Raw genomic sequence first — 20,079 nt, forward strand, 5'->3', positions numbered from 1 at the left:
CTCGTAGGACCCTTGAATGATGCATATCAGTCTGTCAGTCCCATGGACAAATGGGTATTGGTCTATGTGGCAAATATGTATGAGTCGATAAGGTGTACTCGATTCTCTATTGGTCTAGTACTTTTCGTTACAGCCCATCATAGACCGATACAGTCAATACCATATCCTATAAGACATATATGTATCGATCAATAAGGTGTATCGGTTTCTGTATTGGTCTAGTACAAATGCAGACACAATCCACAGAGAAATTATACCACCAATACTAATTTACATACGACCAATGAATTTCGCTATGGTTTATTGTTTGTTTCCTACGGTCGGCTCGGATGGTCACAGAGAAACGCCGCCAAGAAGCGACACCTCTGCAGAAGAGGGTGGAACGTACAGTTCCGTGCGGAAAACCAGTGTTTCAAGGCAAAGGTAAATCACCTTGAGGAATACTACTCGCAAGTCAAGACAGCGTGACAAGTTCACTAAAGCAGCTAAGGACAAGGCAGTAGTCGTTGAAGAGCGTAAGAGAGGAGAGGGTGGCTTGAAGCAAAAGTGTGTCAGACTTGAAATGCAGCTGAAGGAAAAAGAAGACAAAACTAAGAAAATCAAGGCCGCCCAGAGGCAACCATCAGATATTGCCACATCAGTAAAGCTTCATCCTTCTAAGTCCCGACTGACCAGCAGTCAGCCCAGTGGTTCCAGTGCGGAGTTTCCGAAACGTTGTAAGCAGCTCGAACGTCTCGTCCAGGAGAATCGCCGCCTGAGCTTTCAGCTGAAAAAGAAGGACTAAGAGATCCACCGACTCAAGTCTCAGCTGCAGCCGCCGACAGCCAAAGCAGCCGCAAATACAAAGACTCCCGTTAAGACTCCTCGTAGAACACTGCCGCTGCCAAACTGCAATGGTCAGCGACAAGCCGCTTCAAGACAAGCTGTGTTGGCAACCTCGGCTACGGAACAGCAGAAGAGCATTGCCACAGGCAAGCGGTTAATCACTTGCAGCGTCTCGTCAGGCAGTGCACATGGCCCACCTATCTCCAGAACTAGGAAATTGACCTGTCAAAGTGCTGTGTTTGTTCCTTTTTCGCTTTGTTTAGAGTTGTTCATGTCTGTCTTTGCCTTTAATTTATGTAGTGCTTTTGTGAATCTGCCAAGCCTGTTGCTAGTTGCCATTGCCATTTGCCACCTTGCCTATTGCCCATGCCTAGAGTTTCCTTGCCTTTTGCGCTCATCAAAAAAGGCTTTGATCAAAAAAGTGGGGCCGGATGTGCCCAGTTTCATTTCACCAGCCGCACGACAGATGGCGACACCTTTCCAGCATCGCCTCCCTTATGGTTCCCTCCGTTCCCGCTTTTAGCCAGTGGGTCGACGGAGCAGCTGTCAGCCTGTCCGACATGCCGTGAACTTGTGGAAACTTTTTCGAGCCGTGCTGTCGCGCTGTAGCCAAGTGGTTTCATGGGTCGACAGCAATAAAAGCTGTCAGTAAACTCCTCAAGCCTTCACTTCAGTCATCTCGCCCCAGCAACGCTCTCACAACATAGCTCTCGCTACGCATATCCTGGCCTAGCTGAACAACGCAGTGCCATTTTTTTCTCTCTCGCTATCATCATCATTACTTTCATCATCATCATTACATAACCCTATAATCATCATCGTAGCGCAGCGGTGGCCAAATGGTAAAACATCCGCCTCGCATGCGGGAGGTGCGGGGTTCGATCCCAGTGCCGCCGGGTACCCACCGGTGACGCAATGGGTACAAGCTTTCGCCTGGTCTGGTGCTCGGCTTATTAAAGGTGAAATGATTAGGAAATCGATCTTTGACTCCACCTTGAGAAGTCGAAAATACCTTAGTTGTGCCATGGCGCTCATTGGCCATAGGTGCCCTTGTGCCAAAAGAACACCTTCCGCTCGTTTTCAGAAAAGGAAAGGCGCTTAAGAGCGTCATAGTAGGTGTATGCCACCGCTTACTTAGAGCGCGATTGAGGCCTCCACTCACCCCGCGAGCCAGTTACACTGGAATGATGATGATGTTGAAAGCATTATTACTGGCGGAGCCCTTATAGTTCAAACTTTAAGATATGAGCTGGCTCCTGGTCGTGGGAGGTGGCCTTCAGCCCGTGCCTGACGGTGACATTCTCCGTCCATTGCACCAGCCTCAGGAGCAACGCCGGATCGGAGCTATAGACCACGACCTCCCACCCCTCCAAGTCCGCGAGGGCCCCTTGGGTCGGTGGTTGCAGTTGTCGGCAGATAAACATAATGTGGCCCGAGAGCCACATTCGACCACCCGTGGGCGAAGCGCGGCCCTCAAATGACGAGGGTCATTTGAGGGCATCATGAAACAATATCCGCCAGCGTCCCCTAAGCCACGTAATTGGTTGGTTTTTTGGGGAAAGGAATGGCGCAGTACCTGTCTCATATATCGTTGGACACCTTATACACGCCGTAAGAGAAGGAATAAATGAGGTAGTGAAAGAAGAAAGGAAGAAAAAGGTGCCGTTGTGGGGGGCTCTGGAATAATTTCAACCACCTGGGGATCTTTGACGTGCACTGACTTCGCATAGCACACAGGTGCCTTAGAGTTTTGCCTCCATAAAGACGTAGCCGCCGCGGTCTGGTTCGAACACGGGCACTCCGGGTCAGTAGCCGAGCGCCCTAACCAATGAGCCACCGCGGCGGGCAAGCCCCGTACCTCAAAATCGCGATTTAGCGCTCCACTGAAGGAAAAAAAAACGCTAAGTCGCCCGTGTGCTGTGCGATGTGAGTGCACGTTAATATCCCCAGGCGGTCGAAATTATTCCGGAGCCCTCCAATACGGCACCTCTCTCTTCCTTTCATCTTTCACTCCCTCCTTTATCCCTTCCCTTACGGCGCGGTTCAGGTGTCCAACGATATATGAGACAGGTACTGCGCTATCTCCTTTCCCCAAAACCAATTAAAAAAAAACTCCACTGACAGTGTGCGCATTTCCTTAACTCACGAGACGGAGGAGGAAAACATTTATTGAGAGCATAAATACTGGGTGGGTTCAGTAGGGGAACCCATTGGTCGCCATCATGATCCGGCTCCTCTCAACCGGCGATTTCTGGTCGAGGGGACTGTGGCTATAAAGGGTTGCCTCCCAACGCTCATATGTCGGATCGGGATTGCTGTCCAAGACTGAGTTTTCTTGACATTCCCAAACTCTGTCAAAGAGTGTGCCAACTGCTCCACCGAAGGGCAGGACGAATCGTAGGTATCTGGATACCATTTACTCATCAATTAGGGATTGGGCAGAGTATTAGTTTATAGTCGACTGATTATGTGCTCTTCAAATTTGCTAACAGTTTTGTGAGGAAGAGGATATTTCCTTCTTATGATCTTATAATACTCCGTAATTTATGCGTAGCTTAGTAACGGTGAGGGGTTGTTAACTGTGTCAGAGAGAGGCTGCGTGCCGGATGCTCGCTCGGAGGAGTAGAGCTCGAGCAGCTGTGTTGGCCGCCTCATCGCCCGTCGTTGAGAGGTGCCCTGGCGTCCAGAAAATCTGGACTTCGAAAGGATTGGAAGGATAAGACGTTTCCAAAATTTCCCAACACGGAGCGCGAACGCGACCTCTGAGGTAATTGCGCGCCGCTGCTTGTGAGTCGGACATAACAGTTGCCTCGCTGTTCTTTGATATCGCTAGTGCGATAGCTGCTTTTTCAGCTTATGTGGTATCCCCCGCTTGGATAAGGCTGCTTGCAATTATATCCCCTCGGGGTGAAACTCCCGCAATTATCGCGACCCCGATAACGGGTCCAGCCTCATGGACGTAGGTCGTGTCCTTGCTTCTATCCGAACGCTTAGAGAGGGGTCTAGCTCTGGCTAGTCTGCGTACTCTATTGTATTCCTCATCCATGCGCTTTGATACTGGGTAAGTCGTGATGTGTGATCTCATGTGCATGGGCATGTCGATCTGATCAAAATCAAAATGATCAAAATGTGCGGAGTATTAACCTTCCGCTGGTTGTCAGAATAGGAAAGGCGCATGACTGTCTCTAGTTCTATAGGCGAACGCCACTGCATACTTATAGCGCGATTCAGGTGTCCACTGACACCGTGACCAAGTTATACTTGCTCTCGCATTTAGACGTCATAATTGCAGAGGTATCTCCATAGTTTAACGGTTTGAGCTGCTAACAAGTTCATTTTAATTAACATTTTGGTTGAACGCTTTGGAAGAGCTTAAAAAACGAAATAAAAAAAAATTCTGATTGGATGCTGTGAATAATGCTGTAAGGTGTGCTAAATAAGCCGCTATATCTTACCGCGCTGGATAAGAAAACATGCGGTAATTAAATGTCCACTAGATGGTTCCGTGATTCCATAAGTCAACCGTCCCACAATAGTTGTCTTATTAAGATTAAGGGCAAAAGAATTGAATTGATGCCCCCAAACCGAGCCACAGTTGAAGAAATAGACAGTGGAAGTTCTCACCCGAGGTGCCTAACTAGATCTAAAGACGGGGGCGCATGTAGGGCGCCGGAGCTGACGTGCCCGTCAGCCACACCCTTAAGGAAAAATAGGAGGCAGAGGTGTGGTATAACATAAAGCTCCGCAGGTATGCATAGCCCGGAGAGTGCTACAGAAGGTGAGGAGTGTCAGGGAACCCATCGGAATGGCAGCAATGCAGGCGACCCAAACGACGCACAATATTGTTTATGGTTTATGGGGGTTTAACGTCCTAAAGCGACTCAGGCTATGAGAGACGCGGTAGTGAAAGGCTCGGGGAATTTTGACCACCTGGGGTTCTTTAACGTGCACTGACATCGTACAGTACAAGGGCCTCTAGAATTTCGCCTCTATCGAAATTCGACCGCCGCGGCCTAGATCGAGCCCGCATCTTTCGGGCCAGCAGCCGAGTGCCATAACCAGTCAGCCACAGCGGCGGCTGCGCACAATATTGTGGGTAAGGCGGGCTGTAAGGAGGCAATATGTTGGAGCAGTGATTCAGGTTGTACCCTCGGCGCGCCTCATCGACGTACACGGCAGGGCGCAAAGGCGTCTGAGAGCGCTCACCTCAGCGAGCCGAGAGCGTCGGTGGAGACGAAGATGAAGGCTATCAGACTGAGAAAGGGGCATCGACCAGTGCATTTCAGGACGCGGGAAAAGCGCCCTGGAGCTTCCATGCTTATGCTTATGGAAATTGCTTATGGCCTAGCTTCCCGGGTTCGAACCCGACCGCGGCGGCTGCGCTTTTATGGAGGAAAAACGCTAAGGCGCCCGTGTACTGTGCGATGTCAGTGCACGTTAAAGATCCCCAGGTGGTCGAAATTATTCCGAAGCCCTCCACTACGGCACCTCCTTCCCTTCTTCTTTCACTCCCTCCCTTGTCCCTTCCCTTAAGGCGCGGTTCAGGTGTCCAACGATATATGAGACAGATACTGCGCCATTTCCTTTCCCAAAAAAACCAATTATTAATTATTATTATTATGGCCTAGCACTGTTAGGCCAGGATATATGTAGCGAAAGCTCGGCGAGATCTGCATCGAAAGAGTGCATTCACTAGATGCGCCTTTATTCACAGATAAACTTGATCTGCCGTGGCGTAGTGGCAGCGTCTTCGCCTCAAACGCCATAGGCCCTATATTCGATTCCCAGCCACGGACAGGTTCTTTTTTATTCAGTGAGTGTGCGGGGGGTTTCAGTGGCTCCCATAGATGCCGCCACCTAATACGATGGTTAGCGGTTAAGCGCAGGCTCTGCTAAGGCGCGTTTATACTCCGGCGTAAGGCGCGCGCGCGTGCTGCATGACGACCTAAAGTCGGCAAAGCGAGACATTGCGCTTGACCGCCGACGCTTTCGGCGGCATCGGCGCACTCTGACCGCACTGGCGGTGACTTGGAGCTTGTCTCTATTTCGCGCCGAGTGCGCCAGCCGCCACCGGCCCGGCAAGACCGGTTCAGCTCCCCGGCGAGGTACGCGTTGTGACGTCATGCGCCTCCTCGAAGCTCCGCCAAGGCGAAATTGCAAGTTCGCGACCAGTAAAACTTTCGCTTTTAAAAAAAATTGGCAGTGGCTTAGCTCCGCTATGCAAGGATATACGTAGCGGAAGGCACGTTTCCCTTGCTGAGCTTGTTGTTGGCACTGTATGTTTAGCAATCAGATACATGTCCGCTTGAAATGTCCAGGTCGAAGATGAACCTTCGGAAACTCGAATAGCGTGATCAGTCACACGACGGGCCTTCACATCCTCTTCGGTTGGCTGCCGTTGACTGACGCCTTCCATACAGGCTCCATCTCAGCGGCTATGCAGTGTCTATTACGCTCGGCAGTTGGGCGTCTCCGCTTTGCAAGGCGTTCCTCTGCCTGTTCGGGCGTCTCCGCTGCTCTCTTTGCCTTCTGACGCTCATTCTCTTTTTGATAAGTAGCCAACTGCCAGGCGACAACCTCGGGATCGGAAGAGTTAATTTTCTCTTGTTTATACCGCCGTTTAGCAGCGGCTGGACTCTCCTTTTGTGCATCCATATGAAGCGTTGCGATACAGCCGCCGATTACATCTCCGCTTTTTATACGCAATGCTGCGCATGCGACGACGCGCGGTTCGGGTGATGAGAACGGTGTGACTTCATACCAAACGGCGGCGAGCCGCGCGGTGTGACGTCATGCCAGATAGCACCGCGAGCGCGCAAAGCACGGTAACCTTCTCGCATATCTCAGTGGACACCCGAACCGTGCCATAAAGGAAAGGATAAAGGAGGGAGGGAAACGACAAATCGCGCGGCGCACCCCCTCCTCCTCGTCGGTTGCCATGGTAACGGCGCATGCGCACAACTGCCCTCCCGCATGTACCATGGTAGCGCATGCGCACAACTGGCGTCTCGCCTGTACCGTGAAATGCTCGACTGGTAGCCTAGTGCAGCTCCCGCTACAAAAGACGCGAAGGTGAATGTACTGATGTGGGTCTCAGTGATCGTCGAAGCCAACACCCCTCCTCTGCCTGGAAAGAACACATACTCCGAGGTCTTCTATGAATGACGCAAAAAATGAGACGGTTATATTCTTTATTTACAAGAGGATCAAAGAGAGCTCAGAGATGCGTCTTCAAAGGGATTATACACCACGAGTCACCACGAGTCCACACACACTGCCTCTGGTGCAGGCCTTTTGAACCAGTAAGGCTCCCCAGTGTCCCTAGGCCGCAGCAGGGCACGTGGCCAATAGGCGTGTAGGAATGAATTCCATCACATACACGGTCACGCTCTTGTCCTCATTGGTGGCCACATGGTTGCGAGGCAGCCACCTTGAGGATGACGAAGGTGCCCTCTCCGTGGCGAGCGTTCAGCAATGCCCGGCACGCGCCCCGCATCGCCGGCAGGTTCCAACTGAAGCGTGTACCATGTGAGACCTTTGGGCGTCCTACATTGCGACGCCAGATTACTTCCGTTCCTTATGTAGCCAGTGGCTCCGCCGGTGAATGGCGTCTCATGGTCTCTTGCAGGCCAAGTCATAACAGTAAGGTTAACGTACTGCGAAAGCATGGCCGGGAACACGAACTTGAGGAGGTCAGTTTCATCACTTTCTGCTATAAAACGCGGCTGCCGGAACTGGCCTAGCGCCACTTGCGGGCGGAGTGAGAAGGAATGGGTTTTGGCTGGGCGTGTAATGCGAAAGAAAGCTAAGCGTAACGCTAAGCTTAAGCGTTAAGGGTAACGAACTGATACGAAGAGAAGGCAAGTGTAGCTGGGGCCGGCAGAAAGTTAGGTGGGTGGATGAGTTAAAGAAGTTTGCAATGATAAGATTGTCGCAGCTGGCAAAGCACAGCGTGAATTGAATATGCATGCGAGAGGCATTTGTCCTGCTGCTGCTGCTAATCTTGATCGTGAATGGCTCTTGGACAACAATCGCGGAACTCACAAGGAAAAAAATTACAGGATTGCATTGAAATCTGCTTAAGAGCGGAAATGCGAAATCCTTTTCGTTTCCAATCTAGCTCGGTTCCTTTTTTATTTTTGTGTTATGGGGAGTAGGCTTAACTATGTCGACGTCCATGGCTACTTTGACATCAGTTTCCGGGACTGGCAAACTATGCCGACGTCCTTGACTATCATGACGTGCGAATGACATTCGCGGGACTCGAACTGAAGGCCTTCACAAAGCTCCAACGCCCGGCCTTTTATTTTTTCATTAAAAATGAATGTACAAGGATACTATACGCACAATGATATTGGACCCGTATCCAAAGGCTAGTTACGGTTCCACTGTACGGTTACTACTGTACATTATAAATGCGACATGCGAAGACGACACATTGCGTTCATAAAAAAAAGTAAGATTCTCAAGAGTTTAGGGATAAACAAAATAAGCGTACACAATACACACATCCTCACACACGCACACACTCAAGAAATAACACACCGTAATTTCACATATTCATCAGGAACATTTTGATAGATTGCACGTTTTTTTACACTTTAATATCATCAGGTAAACTATTCTAAACAAAAATCCAATAAACTCAATTAATCTTTGCCAGTAACTATTGCGACACACTCGTAAGTTGAAATGTTTGGCACTAGCCGCTCTCGTTTTTCTTTTAGGCCATATAAATATGCTATGGGCAAGTGGGTCGTCGTTGATTTGTAAGATTTGGTGAATTGTCTGCGCTACCTTTAAAGTGTATATTGAGTGAAAATGCGGAATACGGGTTGATTTAAAGAGTGGTTTTCTAGACTCAGATAATTTTGAAAAAGTAATAATTTTTACCGCTCTCTTCGTCAACCGGATCACAGGTTCGGCATATATTGGATACGTGTTACCCAATGACTCTATGCAATAGATTAGTTGGGTCTGCATAAAAGCAGTGTACTGTATGCGAAGCATTGCAAAAATTGAAACATTATCGTGCTTGCATCAAATATGGCATCCATAAGCTGACTTTGTGTAAACCTGCTTACTTGATTTTTCCAGTCATAATCAAAATGTATACAAAGATATTTGCAGTTATTTGCTTCTTGTAGTGGCACGCTATTTAAATACAATGCAACATCCTTGTAGTTTAACTTTTTTTTCCTTGAACTACATACAGCGTATTTAGTTTTCTGAATGCTGACGGAGATATCATTGTTACTGGACTAATTAAGAATAATTTCTAATTCTTCGTTTATTTTATTGTTAAGCTAGTTTATTGTGTCCCCTATAAAAACTAAGCAGTGTCATTGGCGTGCATTATTGTTTGGGAATACTGTAACGAATAGTACACCAAAAACACTCGGGGACCAAGGAGCTACACAGCCGGTAGAGCGAGCACGAGCAGGAAGAAGATTTTCTTCGTCCTCTGCTTCTATCGCCTGAGTTCGCTTCGTCCTCCTCTTCTATCACCTGTGTCATTGCTCCCTCCCCTGCAGCATCGCCCCGATGCGGCCATCGTGCGCTAGAGTGACGAGCAAAAAGCGAGCGTGCTAGGGTGAGGCACGAGGATCACAACATAGAACAGGGCACAGCGGTCAGCCTCAAGTTCAATCGGGTGGTCGGTCGTGGTACGGCTTCATACGAACGACGTGCATAACGTCGGTAAGCTTGCGTCTGTGGGATGAGCTGGCTTGGGTGGCGGGTTGAACTTCGTAGGTGACGTCGCTAATGCGGCGGAGGACACGGTATGGGCCGAAGTATCGATGGAGTAATTTTTCAGACAGCCCGCGGTGACGAACGGGCGTCCAAATCCACACATAGTCGCCTGGCTCGTAGGCAGCGAAGCGCCGTCCCTGGTTGCAGCGGCCAGCGTCTAGTTGCTGTTGACGGTGTATGCGCTGCCTTGCCAGTTGCCGCGCTTCTTCCGCACGCTGCACAAACGTGGCGATGTCGAGGTCAGGGTCACTCTCGCAGTGGGGGTCAACAGGCAGCATAGCATCCAGCGTAGTAGTAACTCGACGGCCGAAGACAAGCTGGAAGGGAGTGAGCCGCGTTGTCTCCTGCAGTGCCGTATTGTAAGCGAATGTAGTGTATGGCAGAATTTGGTCCCAGGTTTTATGCTCTATATCCACGTACATGGAAAGCATGTCGGCCAGAGTTCTGTTGAGCCGTTCCACCAAGCCATTGGTCTGCGGGTGGTACGCCGTCGCACGTCTATGGCTGGTATGCGTCAGTTTCAGCACAGCCTGGGTTAGGCGGGCTGTGAAAGCTGCCCCACGGTCAGAAATAATGACCGCAGGGGCGCCATGACGCAGGACGATGCTGTGGACAAAAAACTCGGCTACTTCGGCAGCAGTTTCGCTCGCAAGCGACGTGGTCTCAGCATAACGTGTCAAGTCGTCCGTCGCAACAGCGATCCACCGTTTTCCAGTGGATGACTTCGGGAAGGGGCCAAGGAGATCCATTCCAACTTGTTGAAAAGGGATCTTCGGTGGCGTTATTGGCTGAAGAAATCAAGCTGGTTTCATGGGTGGAGACTTCAGGCGTTGGCAGTCGCGGCAGGTTCGCACGTAGGTCTGCACTGATGGAAGTAATTTGGGCCAATAGTACTTCTCCCGAATCCTTGACAGCGTGCGACTGACTCCCAAGTGGCCGGCGGACGGCTCGTCGTGACAAGCGCTCAAGATGTCAGGTCGTAACCGGGTGGGCACCACGAGTAAAAATGTTTCGGTGGACTTTCCAAAGTTGCGCTTGTAGAGAACGCCATTTCGCATGGTGAAGGATTGCAGGCCACGACGAAAAACACGCGGAACCCGACCACTGTGACCTTCCAGGTGCTCGATGAGCGGCGCTAGCTCCGGGTCCGTTCGTTGAAGCTGAGCCACATGGGATGGGCTAAGGGCACAAATGAAAGGAAGATCTTCGGTGATTTCTTGCGGAGCGTGGTGCACTTGCGCGCGTGATAAGCAATCCGCATCTTGGTGCTGCCGGCCCGACTTGTAAACGACAGTCACGTCGTACTCTTGCAAACGGAGGCTCTACCTAGCCAACCGGCCGGACGGATCTTTAAGGTTTGCCAGCCAGCATAACGAGTGATGGTCGCTGACAACACGGAAGGGTCGTCCGCACAGGTATGAACGAAACTTGCTGATGGCCCAGATCACCGCAAGGCATTCTTTCTCTGTCGTCGAATAGTTCGCCTCCGATCGCGAAAGTGTTCGGCTCGCGTAAGCGATAACGCGTTCCACGCCGTCCTGCCACTGGATAAGTACCGCCCCAAGGCCAACATTACTGGCATCGGTGTGTATGTCGGTGGCGGCGTCTTCATCGAAATGGGCGAGTATCGGGGGGCTGTGTAGGCGGTTGCGGAGCTCCTGAAAAGCTTCTTCTTGGTCGCTTCCCCACAGAAAGGGTATTTCGTCTCTAGTCAGTGCTGTCAACGGGTCAGCTATTCTGGAGAAAATCGGGCACAAAGCGTCGGTAGTAAGAACAGAGGCCCAGAAAACGTCAAAGTGCCTTCTTGTCGGTTGGGCGCGGAAAACTGGAGACGGCAGCAGTCTTGTCGGGGTCCGGGAGAACGCCTTGTGCGCTGACAACATGGCCAAGGAAGCGAAGTTCCGTGGAAACCAAAATGACATTTCTCGGGCTTGATCGTTAGTTGCGCGCATTTCAGGGCTCGAAGCACGATGCGCAGCCGATACCAGTGTTGATCGAAGGTAAGCGAGAAAATGACGACGTCGTCCAAGTACACCAATCAAGACTGCCACTTCAGACCGGATAAAACGGTGTCCATCATACGCTGGAACGTGGCCGGCGCCGAGCAAAGACCAAACGGGAGCACCTTGAACTCGTATAAACCGTCTGGAGTCACGAAAGCCGTCTCCTCTTGGTCTCTCTGGTCCACCTCTATCTGCCAGTATCCGCTTTTGAGATCTAATGAGGAGAAGAACCTGGCGTCACGTAATCGGTCGAGGGGCATCGTCAATCCTGGGAAGCGGAAAAACGTCCTTTTTGGTCACGTTGTTTATTTTCCTGGTAATCAGCACAGAATCTCAAGGTGCCGTCTTTCTTTTTGACGAGGACCACGGGCGACGCCCATGGGCTTGTTGACGGCTGAATAACATCGTCTGCAAGCATTTCATCGACTTGCGTTTTAATGGCTTCGCGTTCCTTAGGAGAAACACGGTATGGGCGCTGGCATACAGGCGGCGTGGCCTCGTCTGTGATGATGCGATGCTTGGCGACAGGTGTACGACCGACCCTGGAGCTGGTGGCGAAGCAATCTGCAAAATCTGCTAGAAGAGCAGACAGAAGATTCTTCTGCTCAGGTGCCAAGTCCGGGTTGATTTTCACGGTCTGCAGGGCGTGGCATGGTGCGGCTCGTCTTGAGGGCTGGCCCCGACGGCACATAAATCAGGCAACACAGTAACTTCGTGAAGTAAGGCAACAGCCGTGTCCCTGGCGAGGTGCTGAACCTCGTTGGCGAAGTTCGTGAGTAGGACACTAGTACAACCGTTATGCAACTGGACGAGGCCTCGAGCGACGGCTATTCCCTTCGCGAGCAACAGCGGGAGGTGGCTATCCGCGATACCCTCGTAATCGTGGAACAAGTCATGTCTCACGAGAACCATGACGCTAGACCGTGGTGGCACCATCACGTCATCGTCGACTATACGCAGGAGCGTTGATTCCCGGATCTCTGTCGGTATGCGCCACGGCCTGTTTCGTCGAGAACGTGATCCGGGCTTCGTTCAGATCAATGACAGCGCCGTTCGTCTGGAGAAAGTCGAGGCCCAGGATCAAGTCTCTCGAACACTCGGACAGTACCACGAATTCACACACGTACAGAAAACCACGGATGCCGACCCTTGCAGTACACTTGCCAGCAGGGGTAATCAGGTGACTCCCAGCAGTACGAATGCTCGGCCCAGACCATCGCGTCAAAACTTTCTTTAATTCTTGGGCGAGGGCACGGCTCATTACGGAGTAATCGGCACCGGTGTCGAGTAAGGCGGAGACGTCGACTCCATCAATTGTTACGTACAAATCGGAGGTAGCGTGTCGGATGCTGTCGCTACCTGCCCCCGGCGAAATGGCGTATCGACGTGATGGTGGCGGAGGATCTTCACATTTCCCTACAGCAGCGGCCTTGCCTCCGGAGGCCGCCGGCATTAGTTTTCCCGGCGTGGGCTGGGCGAACGGCGTCCGGAATAGCTTTGTGCTCCGCGGGGACTTGGAGAACGGTAGCGCATTGGGGACGGTGATCGAGACCCGCGGCGACCGGGATGTGACGAGATTCTGCCGCTCCAATAGGTGAGAGGCTATCTCAAGTGGCCTTTCGCCATTGCGAGGGCAGGGGTCGTCCGGGGCGAAACCCCGCAGGCCCACGCGGCGGTACGGGCACACCCTATAAAGGTGACCCGCCTCGTTACAATGATAACAGAGGGGCCGACGGTCTGGGGCCCGCCACACTTGACCTCTTACGCGTCCGCTCGTAAGCTGGCAGAGCGGGGGTCACGAGGGGGACCCGGTGGCCGCACTGATGGAGCCGCGGCATTGATGGTGTAGCCCGACGTCGGAGCTTGACGGAGTACAGACGCGTACGTGGGTCTTGCGTCAAGCTGGAGGGGTACCTCAGATGCTTGTTGTTGGGCTGCGAGGCGCACCTCGTCGCGGACGACGTCAGTCAGCGACGCGAAGGATGGCATGTTAGAAGGCGTCCGAAGGGCTTGGAGTTCCTCCCGGACGACGGAACGGATGAGTTCGCGTAAGTCGTCCGGGGCGCTTCCGAGATGCATAGAACAGGTGTCTGGCCCGAAGGCGTTGACGTCACGATTGTATTCGCGGGCTCGTTGCTGTAGAGTCTTCTCCATGGTGGCCGCCTCGCTGAGAAACTCGGCCACAGTGCGCGGTGGGCTGCGCACGAGTCCCGCGAATAGCTCCTGCTTGACACCACGCATTAAATGGCGAAGCTTCTTGTCTTCCGACATAGAGGGGTCCGCGCGCTTGAAAAGGCGGGTCATGTCCTCAAAGAACATGCGGACACTCTCGTTCGGGCGCTGGTTGCGCGAGTGTAGCGCAGCTTCAGCTTGATCCCGACGGTCGGCGTTTGGAAAAGTGGCGAGCAGGTTGCGGCAGAAGGCCTCCCAGGATGGAAACGAAGCCTCATGGTTTTCGAACCATGTCCGCGCCGACTCTTCGAGAACGAAATACACGTTGTGGAGCTTCCGCTCATCGCTCCACCCGTTGTAACGGGCGGCACGCTCGAATGTCTCGAGCCAGTCCTCGGCGTCCTCGAACACGTCGCCATGAAAAGACGGGGGTGTTCGTGGCTGCTGGCACAGGATGTGAGCTGGGAGCCTACTCTCAGTTGACATGGCAGCTGGCTCCTCCGACGTCCGAGGCTGTGTCGTCCTGGTGGCTGCCGGAAGGGGTCCGAACTCTTGGGACTCTCCTCGCAGGCGGCGGCCGCGGCGCTGGTGGACCGGGGTGAGATCCGTGATCACAGGTGGGCTGCGCGGGTCTGGAAGCGTACCCAGCACTGCCTCCACCAGATTTGTAACGAATAGTACACCAAAAACACTCGGGGACCAAGGAGCTACACAGCCGGAAGAGCGAGCACGAGCAGGAAGATTTTCTTCGTCCTCTGCTTCTATCGCCTAAGTTCCCTCCGTCCTCCTCTTCTATCACCTGTGTCAATACTTTAATATGGTTGGAAAATCATTCACGGATAACAAAAACAAAATTGAACCTTGAACTGATCCCTGCGGGCCCCCAGTTAACACGACCTGTGCCTCAGAGATCACGTCATTCATCACCACATGCTGAATGTGGTTTGAAAGGTAACTATTGAAAAAATTTGATATTTTCCCTCTAAATTCATACTTAAAGCGTTCACCTACAAGAATTGTATGATTAACTGTATCAAATGCCGTTTTTACGTCTAAGTACACAACTATAGCAATCTTGTTGTCGTGGAAGGTTCTGTTTATAGTTCGGATTAGCACAAGAGCGGCGAATCCTGTTCATCCATTCTGTGTAAACCCTTGCAGAATAGGGCTTATAATCTTGTACTTGCCGATAAACTTCTTTATTTGTATACGCAATATTTTTCAAAAACGGGACGTGAACCCACGACCTTCGCGGACACGAACCCACCACTTTTTCTTAAGTCTTGAGTTTTTGGCTATCTTGCTGCAGCCCAACAAGATGGCATCATTCGGGTAACCTGCTTCTCTTAATCTTTTAGCCTGTTCGTTGAAGCTCTGATCAGTCAAATGGTCACAAGATTTGGACAAAGCAGAAAACAACGATGTGACAACAATTCCTGTTTTTACTATTTTAGAATGATGTGACATGTAGTTCTACAACGGCTTGCCGGCCCTTGGCAAGTATTCCCAGCAAATATGTCTTGTATGAACTTCCAGGCTCAAATCTAAAAACTGCAGCTTGTTATCGGCCGTAACCTCTGTGGTGAATTGCAGACCATGAGCATTTTCTTTAAACGCTTTCAGAACATCACTCAACTGTCTAGGAAAATTAGTTTAATCAACAAAGATTAAGAAAATGTCAACGTAACGGAAAATCCGCGACGCCATCCCGGCCAAGTTTGCTTGAATACTCCGATCTACGAAAGATAAAAAGATATCACTTAACACCGGTGCCACCCTGGAACCAATGCAAACACCCGCGTTTTGCGTGAAAAGCTTACCTTCCCATTCAATGAATGTAGCCTTTACATAAAATGATAGTAATTCATGGAAGCTAGCTACTGATATGCCACAAGCCCTTATAGATTCTTCATCGTTGTCTGCTGTGATGCATCTTTCCACCGCACTCCTCATTTCATTGGGAGGGAGAGAGTAAAAGAAATCATCCACGTCTACACTAAATACATTACAGGGCCCTGGATTATCATGCTGAAGAAATTTTACGATGCTCTCTGAGCTGTGAGCCCTAAAAGTGTCAGTAATAACCAGCGAAGCCAAATGCTTCGGTTGGTATCCGGAGACTTCACATTGCCAAGTACCCTTCTCCGTCACAATCGCGCGAGATGACAAGTCAGCCTTATGAGTATTGACTGAGAAAAAGACTTAAACAAATGCCTTTCGCTCTTTTCACTCCTGCTCTGAGTCGGTCAAGGTTCGGTTCTTCAATTAAACGCAGGGCCGAGTTTTTTTTTGCTCCGATTTATCCTGGGTCGGAACAAAGTTCTTCTGGACAGCTAGCATCGCCTTAGCCTAGAACATTGTTTCAGGCACCGAGAAATCATGTAATATGTAGGGCTCGTTGGCTGACAATGGCTGGAATGAGACGGAGCTGCCGCAGTAGGCGTTGTCCTGTTTCCGTGCGACTCAGGCGGTCTAATTGGTTGGTGCGTTGAGCCTCTACTAATTCGATCACGGCATTGTGGGTACCAGTGGCCAGGAGACGTTTCGTGCTAACCGTCCGTGGAAGACGTAGGGTGGAGGTGACAGTCGTGCGTATTAGGATGTCTGCCTGATGTGTTTGGCGCTGAGTGAGTATGTGGTGTGGGAGGTGGTGTCTAATGCGGATAATAATGCATTGTTCACATTGGGGCTCTCGCGTTCAGACAACCGATGATTGCGTGCGGCCACGCGCCTTATTAGTGCAGCGACCTGTTTGGTCTGTCTTTGCAAGATGTGAAGGGTGGCGGTTGCATGGAGTGTATTGTTAATGAGAATGCCGAGAATCATCACCCGAGACACAATGGGCACTGGATTCCCGTACATGTCCAGCTCAAGGGGGGGGGGAGCTACTGGGGAGGGGTTTCAGCTGCAATAGTTCCGTTTTAGTTGGACAGCGATGGAAGCCTGTGTTTGCTAAATGGGCGGTGGTGATGTCTATGGCAGATTGCAAGATACCCAAGGCTGTTCCAAGGGATCCTCCCGTTGTCCAGAGGGTTATATCATCTGCGTATATGGCTGTGTGGAGCCCTGGGATAGCAGCAAGGGCTTTGGCCAGTGGCGCTAGGGCAATGTTAAAGTAAAGGTGATAGGACCGCCCCTTGCGGGATTCCCCGTTTAGGCAGGGAGAAAGGCTGGAAGGCGATATCACCAAGTTCTGTAGTTTTGCGTACTTTAGGGATATTGCCTCCCAGCCTTTCCTTCTTCCTAACTGAGGAACCTCTTAAGCTACATACTCTCACTCTGCCTGGCGCATCCTCTCCCGCATGGCCTAGATGACCGCAAGACCTGGGAGGACTGGGAGACCCTGCTGCGCTCGGAGTACCTGGCTGTGCAGACCATCGCCACTGGCCGGGCTGCCAGTGTTGTCAACCTTAGGGAGATAAACACTTCAGTGAAGTGGGGCGTGCGGGAACTCAAGGGTGTGCCCCAAATTCCTCATCTACAATGAAGTGTTTCTTTCTCTCTCTATCCCCAAGGAGGAGTTCGGCAGTGTGTCCATGAAGGAAGGGCAGAACATATTGCCATATGCAGGTGCCGCAGACCGTGGTGGTAGCCCCTACTACGGCACCTCTTGCTTTCTTCTCGCACTTCCTCCTCTATTCCGTCCCTCACGGCGTGGTTCAGGTGTCCACCGAGATTTGAAACAGATACTGCGCTATTTCTTTTCCTCAAAAAACCAATTTCAAATTTAACTGTAACTTTAAGCTTAAAGGCTTGACGTATTAATCACCGAAAGCTGTTGGGATTTAGCGATTGAGAGGTATGGATTGGAAGGCCCGTATTCACGCTTCACAGTCGAATGCCTGGTTGGACGTCTATACGCTCACGTGCATACCTGGCCTTCTTCCACTCGCGGCCCTCGCGTTCCTCGCGTTTAACGCGTTCCCGGCGCACTGCACAGGCGCCAGGGCCCGCTTGCACGAAGCAAACAGTCGAGTTCCCAGTGTTGTCTTATTTGCAATTTAGGCCTTTCGTTGGCACTGGAGAAAGGCGCATCACTGGCTCAGTGGAAAGACGCCTCAATCGCGATGTGAGGTGGCGGTGGTGTCCGCCAGTTATGTGCCTTTCCTACTCTCAGAACCGACGAAGGATTTACACCGTTGTTTTGCAGGAATGGAAAGGCTCAGAACTGGCTCCCTGGGTCGGAGAACATATCGGTATCACTTTGAGGAAGATGGTGTATAGTGTTCAACTAACGTGTTACGCGTAACCCATTATCCGGCTGCTGTTGTGTGTACGCCCTAAATTGATTCCCCTAAATGGCTTGTACAACGCTATTACAGCCTGCGTTGTAAAACACTGTGTAGAAACGGGACACAAGTGGCGACACATCTCGTCACCATGGGCGGTCACTTGTTTCTTTACGAGCTGCATTTTCATGACGTTCTCGAATCATGAACCAACCCAGCTTCGCACGTGTTGACGGGTTCTATACATTTTCACAAGGGGTAATTTCCCGTCCGTGACGCAGCCTCTTTCAAGTCTAGAGGAGAAAACTGGGTCTTATCCTCTCCATCCGGAGCGTCACAGTTCTTTGCTGCACTATGAACTATGTACAGCGTGGCATCTTGGTTTCCCGTAACGATTGCGCAGATGTTAAAACAACTCTTACCGCTTTCAGCAAGTGTTGAGTTAACCGAAACCTTTGTACTTTACTTAAGAGGTCCCTGTACATTCTCGCTGTGACATACCTCATACCCGATATCGGATGCCGCTTGATAGAGTAGGCCTTTTTAACCCCGTGGCTCCGCCAGCTGTTTGGCCTTAGTTGACCTTGGGCAAACAAAATGAAATCGCCGTCGCTGCTACGCAAAGAGAAATCGTCGAAGAATTCACGCAGTGATTCTGACTATAGAAGGAGTGGTTAGGATCCGACACCTCGTTACCTGCGTCGCCAAGCGTGTGTCTGCTTAAAGTGTGAGACGGGCCCCCTGAGGAAACGACTGCTGAACTCCTTCGAGTCTCTGTCCTTGTTACAGGCGAGAACCCCAATTACGCTCTCCTCTTGACAACCGGCACTCTTTTCAGCTGAGGCTATCAAGTTGAAGCGCGCAAATCGGTGCAACAAAGGCCATTGGTATGATCTAATCAATAGAAAGGATCAAATGAACAGCTAACCGGTAAGAACTGCTTAGTGATATCGTACTCTTCATGTACGAGACCTAGACCTAAGGTTGAGACCAAGTGCAATGATCTAAATCATCGCTGTCTTCCTCACCACCCCAAATGTGTCCACTGCAGAACAAATGACTCTCCGACCTATGCCGACTATCCTGAGCCAGCGGCGGCTACCGTGCCCATCAAACTTAATAATATCCGCCCCTCCACCTCCGTCTGCACGTATGTCTTACACTGGAATGCGACCATCAGTTATGTCCCCACTGTGTTGTTATATGCCCACGACAATTTATTCTTGATTTCTTGTAGGATGTCGCTACCTCGTCTACGTTCTCTGACGTCCTCTACTGTCTTCCTTTTTCTTAACGTTACCTCTGTCACCTTCCTTTGCATAGCTCGCTGCACTGCCCTGGATTTTATTTCAAACCTTTCCGATAACTTCCACGTTTCTGCCACATATATATGGGAGTGCTACAGGAGCCAGAGTATGCCTGTTACATGCATTACACTTGAGGGTTACTGCACTGCAGTCCTAAAATACATAGCGCCAATCTGATACCTTTTTCATATATCTGTATTACTACAACCTTTAATAATAGAAGTAATATTGGAGACCTGCGACCGACATAACAGCTCTCCGCTGAAGACAGCGTCAGTGTTGTCAGCGGTTTGGCGGGCGTGCCCCAGAACCGCTATACCTTTGTAGATTGGTCACCTTTCTGCTGCGTAGAGGTAGGTAAGTAAAAAATTTATTGATGAACGAAGTAATGGAAGGCGTTAGGGGAGGTTTGGTTGGTGTGGTAGCCGGTTAGGCGAAAAGGTGGCTGTCGAACTCCGTTATCAAGTGTGCCAACGTCGCGCCATCGCCGGGGTCGTTCAAAACATAAAGAGGGGAGGAAAGGCGCCGCGACAGTCTCAATCTGAACGGCTGGCACAAGGACGGAGGATGGAGTGGAAAAAAAATTGGAGGCGACACAAACACCGCCTCGAGGGTATGACGCGATAGCGTAACGGGTTAGCTTCAATACACGCAGAAGGTCATTCCCTACTTAACATTCACAGATACCTGGGAGTCCTCATACCAGTACTGAGTGATGCGTTACTGCCCGGCATTCGTAGGTGCTCTCAGCGGTGGGCCTTGAGCGGCCCCGGTTGCTCTTCCCGAGCG

General features: G+C 51.0%; 1 pseudogene; it reads left to right on the forward strand.

The window, feature by feature from the left end:
- Positions 1-314: 314 nt before the first annotated feature.
- Positions 315-17,212, forward strand: LOC144112534 (uncharacterized; annotated as a pseudogene).
- The last annotated feature ends 2,867 nt before the right edge of the window (positions 17,213-20,079 follow it).

This window comes from Amblyomma americanum, unplaced genomic scaffold (assembly GCF_052857255.1).
Source record: "Amblyomma americanum isolate KBUSLIRL-KWMA unplaced genomic scaffold, ASM5285725v1 scaffold_405, whole genome shotgun sequence".
Taxonomy (NCBI): Eukaryota; Metazoa; Arthropoda; class Arachnida; order Ixodida; family Ixodidae; genus Amblyomma; species Amblyomma americanum.